Source organism: Bos grunniens, chromosome 2 (assembly GCF_055505025.1).
Source record: "Bos grunniens cultivar Pamir isolate PY7600 chromosome 2, Bosgru_T2T1.0, whole genome shotgun sequence".
Classification (NCBI taxonomy): domain Eukaryota; kingdom Metazoa; phylum Chordata; class Mammalia; order Artiodactyla; family Bovidae; genus Bos; species Bos grunniens.
This window is the reverse complement of record NC_141166.1, coordinates 114,710,583-114,723,451: the sequence shown is the minus strand read 5'-3', so window position 1 is coordinate 114,723,451 and position 12,869 is coordinate 114,710,583. Positions and strand designations below refer to the sequence as shown.

At 42.6% G+C, this 12,869-nt stretch overlaps 1 protein-coding gene and 1 long non-coding RNA gene across 3 annotated transcripts in view; one reads left to right on the top strand and one right to left on the bottom strand.

The window, feature by feature from the left end:
* LOC147378582 (uncharacterized) overlaps nt 1–4,231 on the bottom strand; it is a 39,153-nt gene extending 34,922 nt beyond the window's left edge. The window contains exon 1 of the long non-coding RNA XR_015147930.1: nt 4,104–4,231. This is a non-coding gene — a long non-coding RNA (uncharacterized LOC147378582). The remainder of the gene's footprint in view (nt 1–4,103) is intronic.
* Nucleotides 1–12,869, top strand: part of WIPF1 (WAS/WASL interacting protein family member 1) — a 128,977-nt gene that overhangs the window by 71,682 nt on the left and 44,426 nt on the right. The gene's annotated exons all lie outside the window — the stretch shown is intronic.

Below are 12,869 nucleotides of genomic sequence, written 5' to 3'. Positions count from 1 at the left end.
GCATTGGCAGGCGGATTCTTTACCACTGAGCCACCTGAGAAGCCCTCTTCACTGTCTTTTACACTGTTTTTAAGTAATTGTTAATGAATCCAGGATATGATATGTGTTGTTCTCCATTGCCCAACCTTGTACAACTTATGCCTATAAAGACTTTGACATACCTCAACTTTGTGTCTCTCAGCACTTCTGAGAAATCCCCATCTATATTTACAAGATATATAGGGAGGAGGTGGAAAGCAAGGGAAGAAAACCTCATTTCCACGTTTGTGCAATTAGAGGTTGAATAGAATTCAGTAGACCCCACTAGTGAAGAATATTAAAAATATACCTCCAGAGAGTATTTTCAATGAGGTAGGAGCAAATCTTGGATGAATATAAAATTCTGTGTTCAGAAGCCTTTGTACTTTGGAAAATAAAATTTCCCATTGGTGATCTTCATATTGGTTTTCCATGAATTCCCTGCCAACAGGAGTTGGATCCTCATAGTGTTTTCTGTGTGGTATTAAATTTTGCTGAAGCTTCACTTGACTCTTGGCACAACTGACTTTCACGTCAGAGTCCCTCAGCTTGCGGTGGCTGAACTTGGGCACAATGATAGGAATCATGGTTTTGTTTTCTCACTTGCTCAGAGACATCAGATCTTGTCTCAAGGCCTGTTTTCTTTCAGTTCATTATGTGCCATCTCTGAAAACATTCACAGACCATTCCTATTCTCTCTGCACTTCCCAATCACTAGAATAAAGCAGGCTTGATAAGAAGCTCTGTCTTTTGTTCCCCAGTTGGGTGAGACAGTCTCAAAGGGCTCTGGGACCCTTTCATAGTGCACTGAAGACAAGTCCAGCCTCTGAAGCGGCGGATCTGGGGTCCCCATCCTCCTCTTGGAACTTTAACTGACAGCTGGCAGGGAGCCTCTCCAGGTGAAATGAAAACAAGGCAGTGAACACAAAATCAATTTACAAGTTCCTATTTCTTCTTAACTTTTACAAGAAACTGTTTTTTTAGGCAGTTTCTGGGGCATTTTTTCTGAGTCTGTGTCCACTGAGCCCAATGACATTTAAAATTGCACAGAAATGCAGAGGCATTTGTAAATGAGAATGGGACCAGCACAAATTGTGTAGATTGATGCCAGGTTTTTGAGACAGGCCTAAGTGGACCTGAAAACTAACTGCAGAACCAATATAAAATGGAGACTCTGAAATTATGAGTACCCAGGTTTTCTTAATTATTTTACGCATGCTCAGTCATGTCTAACTCTTTGCAGCCCCATAGACTGTAGCCCTCTAGGCTCCTCTGTCCATGGGATTTCCCAGGCAAAAATACTGGAGTGGGTTGCCATGTCCTCCAGGGGATCTTCCTGACCCAGGGATCAGAACTCGTGTCTCCTGCACCTCCTGCATTACAGGAGAATCTTTTACCACTGTTTCATCTGGGAAGCTCTTTCTTAACTATGATATAGAATATATTCTTTATCCTTAAATTACATCGAATCATCCCTCTAGAAATAAAAGGAGCCACTTCGCCTGCTGTGTTCCCTCCTTTACCAAGTATAACTAGGGAGAAGTTGAGCTCACTTAATAGTAATAATGATAGCTGATGTTGTTGAGCGTTTAGCATTGTGTCAGGCATTTTACCCCAAAGCGTATACCTTTCTCACCGAGACACACTGAACATCTGCAAAGTCCAGGAGAGAAAACTGTATGAACTGAGGAACAGCTCTTGGGAAGACCCAGGTGAAAAGGAGACCAAAGGATGTCATTCCAGCCCAGGTCTTCCTGTTAATCATCAAATAGCTAACTGTAGTTACTTTGAATGAATGATGTAGGCTCAGAAGGGTTTTTATCACCAAGTTTTTAATTAAAAAAAATTCTAAGTTAGATTTTACTTTTTCCAGAATATTTGCAGAATGGCTAAGGAAGATGGTAAAGATAATGGAAGCTTGGATGCTTATTGAAAGTGAAGTCACTCAGTCATGTCCGACTCCTTGCGACCCCATGGACTGTAGCCTACCAGGTTCCTCCGTCCGTGGGATTTTCCAGGCAAGAATACTGGAGTAGGTTGCCATTTCCTTCTCCAATGCTTATTAAGGCAGCCTAAATTACTCCTTAGTTCCTGGGAACTTCAGTCTTGTGAAAGATGGAATACGGTGACTCAGGGTCATAATGGTTGTTTTCTGGACTCAGACTTTAGAAGTTTACACATGTCTGCACGTGTAAATCAGGGCACTCCAACTTCTGCCTTTGAGACAGGAGGAACTGTGGTCAGATGTACCTGGATGGCCTGCTCTTTCCTTTCAATGTGGGATGGAAACATTGCTTAGAAGGTGAACATTCTCAGAGGCTCCACAGTTGCCACAGTTGCAATCTCAGGGAATTCTTTTGTAAGCATATTATCTGTTGGGAGTAGGGGTGATTCTTGATTTATGAAATTTGCTTTATAAACACACAGAAATAGTCACTGCTGCCACCCAGTCTCCCAATGGTTAAAACATTTTATTTTCTCTATGAAAAGTCATGGAGCCTTTAGATGGTCTTCAAATTCAAAAACAGAAGAAATAAGGGAAAAAGTTTAAAAGCCTATAATTAAAAAAAAATCCAGATAACAGCTAATGGAAAAAGACATTCTAAAAATGGAGAAGATAGTAAATATATAAAACATTGTCAACCTCATTAATAATCAAAGAAATGAAAATTAAAATGGCTCATACATACAATTTTTTTGTCTATCAAATTAGCAGATTTTGGAAAGTGACAGTGGTGCATGTTGAAGAGAAATGAAATGGGTGCTAGTGAGAATAAGAATGGTAAAACTGAGAAAACAGTGTAACAATATGTATCAAAGGAAAAAGGAAAAACTTCATATATTTCATTTCTAGTTACTGTACTCTAATAAATGTACCCTAAGGAAATAATCTGAAAGGGTCACAAACATTTCAGTACAAGCATATTAGTCATAGTAGGATTTATAATAATAAATTGGATGTAATTTAAATGTCTACCAATGACAAATATTTACATAGGTAATAGAACATCCATAAAAATGAAACATGCAGCTATTAAAATTATGTTAGGCTAATATTTGAGAACATGGGGGAGTGTGAGAAAGATGAATATAAAACTATATATATATATATATATATATATATAGTATGATCCCATTTCAGATGCATACACAGGAAAAAAGATTGGAAGGAAAGTCTAAAATGGTAACTGGTTTTCTCTGAGTATTAATGGATCATTTTAAAATTATATTATTCATAATTTTCTAAACTTTTCACATATGACTTTTTCATAATAGAAAACTATAAAAAGTAGGAGAAACTTTAAGTTTACCCCAAACAGCATTTCCCTCCACCTGAATGCCTTCCTTTCTCTGAACAAAAAGCCTACTAACTTGGGTTAACAACCCCTCTGTCTTTAAAAGTAAAAGGCAGCAAGTCAATTTCCTCCTGACATCTTGATGAGATCATCTTACCCTATGGAGGGGAGTTAGGACTGCTGGGTAAAAAGTACTTAGGGACAGGGGCCCCTTACGTCTGGAGTGAGGTCAAGGGACAGTGTAGGGCTGGCTCGGGGATGGGGCAGAAGCTGAGCTTGGTGCAGCAGTGAAGCCCTCTTCCTTGAAGAACTGAAACTAAAGTTTTAGTTGAGCCCTATTGAGAATTAAATAAGACTTTTGTGGGCTGGCCTGGCAGGGTGTCCTCAAGTATGTTTGTATGGAAATGGTTCTCAAATACAACTGATTACCCCCAGACTTTGATGCTGTACATTTACACTAGAGTCTGCCTGAGTTAGCCCTTCCTCTGGGTGTGACCTTGTTAAGGCTACTCTGGTGTAACACCTGTGCTGCACAGAATGGGAGATAAATTGCTTTCCTTCCATCACATCATCAACTCAGATCTGAACGCTCCGTGAGCGTGGTGATCACTGTGTGATCTCACCGTTTGATATCTGTGGCATCCCCAACACCTGAACCAGCATTCAGTACACCATAGGCGCTGAGACCCCATGGGAGCCCTCACAGTGTTCCCGCTCCTGGACAGCCGTGTAGTTAAGAGACAGGAACACAGGGAGAGCAGATAAAAGATCCTAGAAGATTTTACTTACGGAAAATAATCTTCCTTGTGTGTTTTTCTTCTTGGCTGGAGAAGACTGGCCAGGAGGTTGCGTGTGGGGCCAGAGGGGCCAGTGAATAAGGAAGGCGGCTGTGCTGACCAGGAGGGGCAGTGGCTGGAGTTGGGAGGCCACAGGTCGGGGTTATGTTTGACCTTGGCCGTGAAACCCAGACAGCTACATATTTGCCTTGCTAGGACAGAGCTGCCATCCCAAAGCCAAGTCTAACACCCAGGTTGGGCTCAGTTTAATTGTTGCTTAGTCTTGTTTTGTTTATTATTTTTTAATGGTGGTAGGTAGGGGTGAAGCAGGGAGAAACCATTCTGACTTTTTTTTTAAACTATGTCCATTTACCTTCCTGAGGGTGTCCTACAAAATATAAACCACATGTGGTTTTTACACCTCACGTCTTTGTGGTTTGCTATTCTCAAACTAGTCAATATTTAAATGTAGTCATGGAGTTGCTTTTTACACCAGCCACCAGCTGATGGTTCTGTCCATTCTGCTGGAATGGTTTCAACAGGATGAAATGATCCAAGACTGAATTAAGCAGCTTCCATGCAGCAGCGGGGAGGAGTCCTTTTGTCAGCACTGAGCAAACACAAAAACAAAAAACCCCAATGAGCCAAAAACCAACACACACGCACAGTGATAGAGCAGGTCACCTTGCGGCCGCACCTCTTGTGATCTCTTGCCCCTCCACCTGTCTGTGGAGTTGGGGGGAACAATGTACATGCCTTTGGTCCAGCAGGAGGCACTTTGCACGCCTTTCCAGCGGCCTGGTGGGGCAGCCATCCCTTTAAGACAACCTGGAGGTGTTTTTCCAACAGTCTGTTTTCCCAGTCAGTCATTTGGAGACTCCAGAGCAGCCAAATGGGAGGCGGAAAGTTCTTGAAGTGGCAAAATCAGATGGAATCTGGGGTCATTCGAGTAGAACACATTGTTTCAGCCAAACCACTGAGAGAAGCTGGGGCTGCTAGGGAAGAGCAGCAAGCAGCTCTGCATGCAGCTGTGACCATTGGGAAACGGCCTGAGAGTCCCTCCCACGACTGTAGGTGAGCAGCCGGGACAGTCCCTGCGGGCTCCTCTCCCCATTCCCCAGGCTGGAGGAGCAGAGCCGTCAAATTGCCATGCCTGACTTTTTTTTTTTTTTTCATGTGCTTCAAGAAATTCTTTCATAATTGAGATTCTATGATCAGTACACAGACATTTCACTTTGCACACAATTCTTAAAACACTTAGCAAAGATCTAAAAATTCATGTAGTTGTTTTGAGGATCAGTATACAGACATTTCAATTTGTTCACAATTCTCAATATACATACAAAAAATCTTTAAAAAAATCATGTAGTTGTGATTCTTTTCTGAAGTTATTCCAGCAGCTTCCCAGCTTAAAATTTGGAGGCAGATTTTCCTTAACAGAATATCAAGGACCAATATCTTCAAATATTGACATGCTGTTACCTTGCAAGTCCCATGAATTCACAATTTAAATCATATACATTACATACTTAAATTGTCTATCACTCGGTTCGACCAAAGATGTTATAGAGTGTGCAAAATTCTGTCCCAGAGAGCCAAGATCAAGGAGTGAGTGGTCTGCTTTAGGCAACAGTTCTACCAAAAACAACATGGGAAGAGAAGTAAAGTGTTCAAGGCATTAAATACACAGCTGACTCCAAACCACAATTTATATATGGCAGTATAATACAACACTGCCATGCTTTGTATTATAGGATAGGATATAAAAGGAACCCCTCATCTATGGAACGGTTAAACTGACACCCAAGACAATCAAAGCCTCGGATACTCAACATCCCACTTGTTTTCTTATTGTACCAAAAAATAAACCACCAACAAATGCTTTCACCTCATTAAAAAAAGAAAAAGCATTTACACTTAAAAAATGGGATGAGGTGGGATTCCTTCATTTTTAAAAACGTTTCTAGAGCTGCTTAAAAAATGTGCATTTCAAAACGGTTGATAAAAATAGATCTCTGGATTATACAAAAAGGGAGACGGGCCACCTGATTGGATTGGGTGTGATATTCAGCATATTTGGCTTCTTTCCTGCTTCATCAGAGGCTGGGCTCTCCTCGGTTTTTAGTTTCTCTGTTTTCTGCAGGTAAGTCTTCTTTAGTTTCTTGCCACTTCAGCCTGTTTCCCCTTTTCTCCCCTTTTCCCCTTTTGTTTGCACTTTTTTGTCTAAAGATGTATCCTTTCCTGCCACAGTTTTTGGCTTTGTTTCCACTTTTGCGGGAGCCGGGAGCCCGGAGCTGGTTTCTTCTTGGGCTCCTCCTTCGCCACCCGCTCGGTGGAGCCGGCCTTCCTGGCGGACATCGCGAAGCCAGGCTGAGAGCCTTCGCGAAGCCAGCTGCTCAGCCCCTGCCTCTTCTCCAGCCACCCCAGCGATGCCTGACTTCAAAGGGAACTCGGTCAGGGGCATGCGCAGAAGCAGTGGCTCGCAACCCTGTCTGACCTCGGACTCTGAATAACAGGGTTTTCTAATGTCCCCTTCACAAACGTCAGTGAACTTTCACCAGGGAAATAATCTGACCACACACATCATTCCTCTCCAAATCTGTGTAATCGTTATCTGTAATTAAGAGGATTAATTACAATTATAATTTATTAAGTAATACAAGGAATGTAATTTATTATAAAATAACTTCAATTGTAAGCAATCAGGTAGTACTCATTAGCAAACAAAATGAAGTGGTCAGGGTTTTGCAGTTGCACTGATAATCATCGTGAGTAGGGCATTGCGACTGCAGACTAATTTGGGTAAGAGAGACTTCATTCCCACCAGTGGCAATGCATTGGAACACATTTTCCAGCCAAGGTGAACAACTCTTGGTAAAGAGCTGTGCAAATCATAGTATTTCATTTATATGACAGTTGCATTACTGGGAAACTTGGGGACTAATACAACAGTATTTATTTACTTTGAATAACGTGTAAAATGGAGTTTAATTGTCAGCTCAGATTACTAAACAGTTTTTTCACCTACATCAGTGTCCACCAGGACCTTTGAAGGTTATGTGGGTCAATTCTTTACTGAGTGGGACAGTCTGGTACATTGCAGATTGACTAGCATCCTTGGCCTGCATCCCAGGAGGGCCTCCCCATTGTTTTGACACCCACAAATACCCCCATTTCCTGCCCACATGCAGGAGGGTTGGGTCTGCCTCTCCAGGTAGCAGCTGCACCAGGCAAGCCCAGCTTCCGTGCAGTCAAGGGGCCCCCGGGGAAGTCTCAGGTCAGTGAGCCCTTCTGCAGGGTTCAGTTGAGTGGCCTCAGGCCCAAAGGCATAGAGCTGGATAGACCCTTGTTTTCTAGTCAGGGGAGGGCTTTCTTGTCCACGTGGTTCTATCCTCTGGCAGTAGACATGGAGTAACCAGCTATATGTCTGGAGAGAAGACCACATAGGGAGCAGTATGGCTGTTCCCACCCCACAAATCACGGTGGAGACCCCATCCTGATCTTCATACCTGATGAAGCCACCAGATTAGCATCCAGAAGGAGCACACAGCTATCCGTATGCCAGCAGCTTCACTCTGGGTGTGTGCACAAGCAAATACTTGGCAGGATGTGAAAACAAGGCTTTCCACCCTTTGGCCCCTTAAGTTGTAAGAAACTTCTTCTTCCATCTCATGTGGTTTTTTCCCTCTATGAAAGTGAAAGAAGTCGCTCAGTCGTGTCCGACTCTTTGCGACCCCATGGACTGTAGCCTACCATGCTCCTCCGTCCATGGGATTTTCCAGGCAAGAGTACTGGAGTAGGTTGCCATTTCCTTCTCCAGAGGATCTTCGCGACCCAGGAATCGAACCCGGGTCTCCCACGTTATAAGCAGACGCCTTACTGTCTGAGCACTTGTATTCGATGTTGGTGACTACCTGGGAAGTGTTTGCATTTTAATTAAATTACCTAGAATACGGTGAGGCCTCTTCCCACCAGGCCCCCACCGTCTGGACTGTGTTCCCAATGTGGTAGTGGCTCTTGAGTGTTTGAAATGGCACTCATAGTAAAATACACGCCTGTTTTTGAAGACTTAATAGAAAAAAAGAGTGCAAAATACCTAACTAATAGGCTTTTTATTGGAAGTACATGTTGTAGTGATAATATTTTTGAGACAGGATGTTAAATATTACTGTTTTATATTGTTTTCCTTTTAATGTAACTAGTAGAAAATGTGGAACTGCACATATAGACCAAATTTTATTTCTGATGGACAGTTCTAATCTAGGAGGAGGGTTGTTTTCTTTGGTTCTTTGGTTGGTAAATTAGAATTTAGATTTTTGCTTTTTTGTTGCCTTTACTAGAGTCCCCCAGTTTGAGAACTGGATGCTTTCTAGGAAGAACTACTTGGGTTCTGAATCAGTATAAGGGAGCCCTCAATCTCTGTTCCATTCCATCCATCCATCAACCAAAGAGGTCATTTTGAGAAGAAAAAGGTAACTTCTGTAAAACTCCCAGGTCTGAACATGATTATAACAGAGCGAGCAAACCCCTTTAACAGCCTCTAGTGGATGAGGCCTCTTGTGAGTGAGCCACAAGTCCTTTTCATATCATTGTTTAAACTTTTTGCTATAGAAATATTTCAAATGTATATGAAAAGTAGTCAGAACATTATAATGAAGTGCCACGTATGCTTCACCCAGCTTCAAGAATGATGATTCTTTAAACCTGTACCTGTTTTCCCCCTTTTTCATTTCAGGGCAAACCTAGACATCGTATCTTTCCATATACAAATATTTCAGTATGTATCTCTAAAACTTTAAAGACTCTATAAAAAACAACATAACTTCAATAATATTATCACTCTTTAAAATTAGCAATAATCTTAGTATTATTAACTATCAATATTCGGATTTCCAGTTACCTCATTTATTTATTGAAGCACAGTAATTTATAATGTATTAGTTTCAGATGTACAGAAAAGTGATTCTGTTTTTTATATATTCTTTTTCATATTCATTTCCATTTTGGTTTATTACATGATTCTGAACATAGTTTCCTGCTGAAGCTGGAAGAGCAGGAGTGAAAAGTCAGTGGATGTCTGCCTCCCCAGATCTGAGGCTCTGCTGTAAGTTAGGGGAAGGGATGATAGACAGCACCAAAGCAACCAGTGTGCACTCTGTCTACCTGTCCAACACACACACATGCACACACACACGTCTTACACATACAGTTTCAAAAATGCCCGCACAGAATAAATCACTCACCTTCCTCCCCACAAAAAGTGGACAGTCGAGGTCTGAGTCCAATCCCAAGGCCAGACTTTCCACAATGTTGTCTGCCAGCCCCAAAGGCAGTATATCGTGGTCCAGTGGCAAATTATAAATGAAACGCCCAGTGCACAATGGTGGAGGCAGGATAATAGCAGAATTTCACGGTTAAACTTCCATTTGGGAAAGGAGAGGAGTCATTTGTCACCCGTCTCTAGCATATTTTATAACCCGGTGAACAGATTGTCCCTGTGTGGCGATGGTACGGAACTTTGGTCAGTCAGTGGCTTAACTTCCTTCTGCTCTTCCTTAAGGGTCTTCCTTGGCTGTTGTCTTCCAGAGCCATCTCGAGGGCAGGGCCGCACCTGTTCCACAGTCTATGCCTTGTTCTCTGGCTTCACGGATCTAGGGATTGCCTTAGGATTTAAGCAGTCATAAGCTGTTTTCAACCATTCCAGGGTTTTATCCTCTAGTATTTAAAAACGTGATAAGATTCTCTAGAATCCCCGAGCTCCATGGACTAGTGAACAAAACTCAAAATTGTGTTGAGTCGCAGTCCGCTCTTAAGTTCTGTGGCCTTTATCTCAGTCTCTGATTAGGTACAGTGTTGAAACAGTGGCCTGAGGTGGTGAAGCCACTGTTAATTTACTCCTTGCTGCTGAGAAGGACCCCAGTATATTACAATAAAGGTAACAGCCTTCTGCTCGGACGAGAGACCACAGTGTCTCTGGGGGAGACAGTGGGAAGTTCAGCTTCTCCTTTGTGTCAGACTTCTTTCCTGATATTGTTGTTATCTTTTGGCCCTGTTCTGCCTAATGTTAGTTAGCATAGCGTAGAGAACTGGGGTTTTTAACCCCACAAGGCTCCGGATTCTTTGACTCTCAAACATCTTGGTTGCACATCATGGGAGGCTGGGAAAGGCCTCTATTGACAAAGCCCTTGCCTGCCCCCACCCCAGCAGGCTTCCAGTAAGTTTCATCCTAAATTTCTCTTTGCTGTGTATCTTACTGAAGGCTGAATGTAGCCAACATACTCCAACCTTCTAGTTTTTTCTCTGAATTCTTTAATGGCGCACCTTCAGTAGGCTTGTGGTCTTCGACCCAGGATTCAGTAGGTGGCAGCCCAACCAGCAGTGATGCCATCACATAACCAGGATGGCCAACTTCCTAGCCTAGGAGAGCCTGCACTAGCTGTCACCCAGCCTTAAATCAGCCAGTTGCACATTTTAGAGTTAGTCACATTCCATATTCACTTCTAGTACTGATTTCTGTATCACATTAGTGTTTGTATTACCAGTAATAGAAAACCTAACCACACTAACTTGCATGAAATAGAAAATTTATTTGCTAGTGTAAGTTAGAAGTCCGAAATAGAGCTAGCTTCAGGTATAGAAGGATTCCCCCAATAAATCAACAGCTGATTTTCTCCATCTCTCGTTTTTCACATTGTTGGTCTCATTTTCAGACCCCATGTGGTCAGAGGATGAGTGAGTCAGCTTCAGCCCCTCCATCCTCACAGACCCAGCTCCATCCCTCGGGAAGAATTCTGTCTTCCAGACACAAATTCCCTTGGTTCTGATGAGGCCACAGGCTGTATCATCAAGAAAAGTCTCTGGGGCTGCGTGAATGCAAGGCTCCCATGAGCCAGCAATTCATGTATCTGGAATCGGAGTAAATTCCTCTGGACCCACAGGGTCTGGGAGGGAGGGAGGGAGAGATGTGTCTCCAAACAAAAACTGAAGGACATCATTGTAAGTAGGGTCAGTGGATGCTGAGCTGCCAAAACACAAGGAAATATGTTGCAAATGTTTCCCCAAGTAAGGTTATACCAATTTATATTAGCAGGACATAGAATGGTGTGATGTTAGTTTTCGATTTTCTGTTTCTAAGATTATTTTTAAATGATCAGCCTTCTATATAACTACTGATAGGTTTATGGGCAAGAAGCTAATTCCTTTGTTTCTGCTCTTTTAAATCATGTGATTCCCATATTTTAATACTTTGAAAGTAGAATTCCTCTTATAATAAATGTGTACATTTAGTCTGGTACTGTTTCTTCTTCCCCATAAAAAGCTATAAGATAAGGGGGGTGTTTTGCTATTGAAGAAAATGGTGTTTTAGAATGGAAGGAGTACAGTATTCTAAAACATGTTTCTGCTGCTGCTGCTGCTAAGTCGCTTCAGTCATGTCCGACTCTGTGCAACCCCAGAGACAGCAGCCCGCCAAGCTCCCCCGTCCCTGGGATTCTCCAGGCAAGAACACTGGAGCGGGTTGCCATTTCCTCCTCCAAAACATGTTTCTACTACCAGGGAAATACTGCACTATAACAGGTAGTAATGGAAACACAGTTTGCAAAACTGGAATGAAAAGAAATCAATTGTCCTTATATTTTATTCATGGCGCTGTTGGCCCTACTCAGTCTGTGTTGATTTGGGGTCACCACAGGAGGGTTGTTGGCTGTGATTCTTTACTGCTTTTTCCAGGTCAGAACCACAGTGTTGTGCTATAATCTCTGTCTGCTCTTCATTTTCTATTTCTGTAGATTAATATGAAAGATTCTTCACTTGATTGTTCTGGAGACTGTTGATTATAGCTTTGCTCTGTCTTTAGGCTGGGACTGGTCCATGTGTTGAATAAGGTGATATATGCATTTAAAATTCCCTTTGAAGCCTAGAATCATGATTGTCTTTATTTGCCTCAGGTTCTCAATCCACTTTTCTTCAGCCTTTCATTATATTAACATACGCAGTGAAAAAAGTGAAAAAGTGAAAGTGTTAGTCGCTCAGTCGTGTCCAACTCTTTGTGACTCCATGGACTGTAGCCCACCAGGCTCTTCTTTCCATGGAATTCTCCAGGCAAGAATGCTGAAGTGGGTTGCCATGCCCTTCTGCAAGAGATCTTCCCAACCCAGGGATCAAACCCAGGTCTCCTGCATTGCAGGCTGATTCTTCATAGTCTGAGCCACCAGGGAAGCCCCAACATCAATACAAACATCCCTAACACCAGTACTAATACTGCATCAACTGCTCCCCGCCATGTTACAGCCTTCTCCCTACCCCTCTTCCTTCCACCTCTTCTTATGCTTATACAAAGGAACTAAGTGAAATCCTCCCCTGAACTTAAGGCCATAATAACACTGGACCATGGAGAGAGAGACCGGGCTTCTGGCTCCAGCTCTGCTGCTGCCTGCTGTGTGATAGAGGCACGTCACTTAATCTCTCTGGACTCCCATTTTCTCTTTTGTAAATGAAAGTGTGGACTCTGATCTCTGCAGTCTCATTCATCCTTAAACTTCCTTATAAGAAACTGACGCTGATCTGGGAACACCTGGGCACAGAGGAAGGGACAGAAAGCGCTTTCACGTCTCACATCTGCCTGAGTGGCATTCACTGCAGAGGGTGGCCTCCAGGTCTGCTTTGTCAATAATGCTGTCAGAACCCTCCCCCGCCCGCCATGTGATCTTTCGTTTGTCTCAGTCTTCAACTTCCTTAGCCCATTTTTCTCTCCTCCCTGCTCAACGACAAGAACCACTTG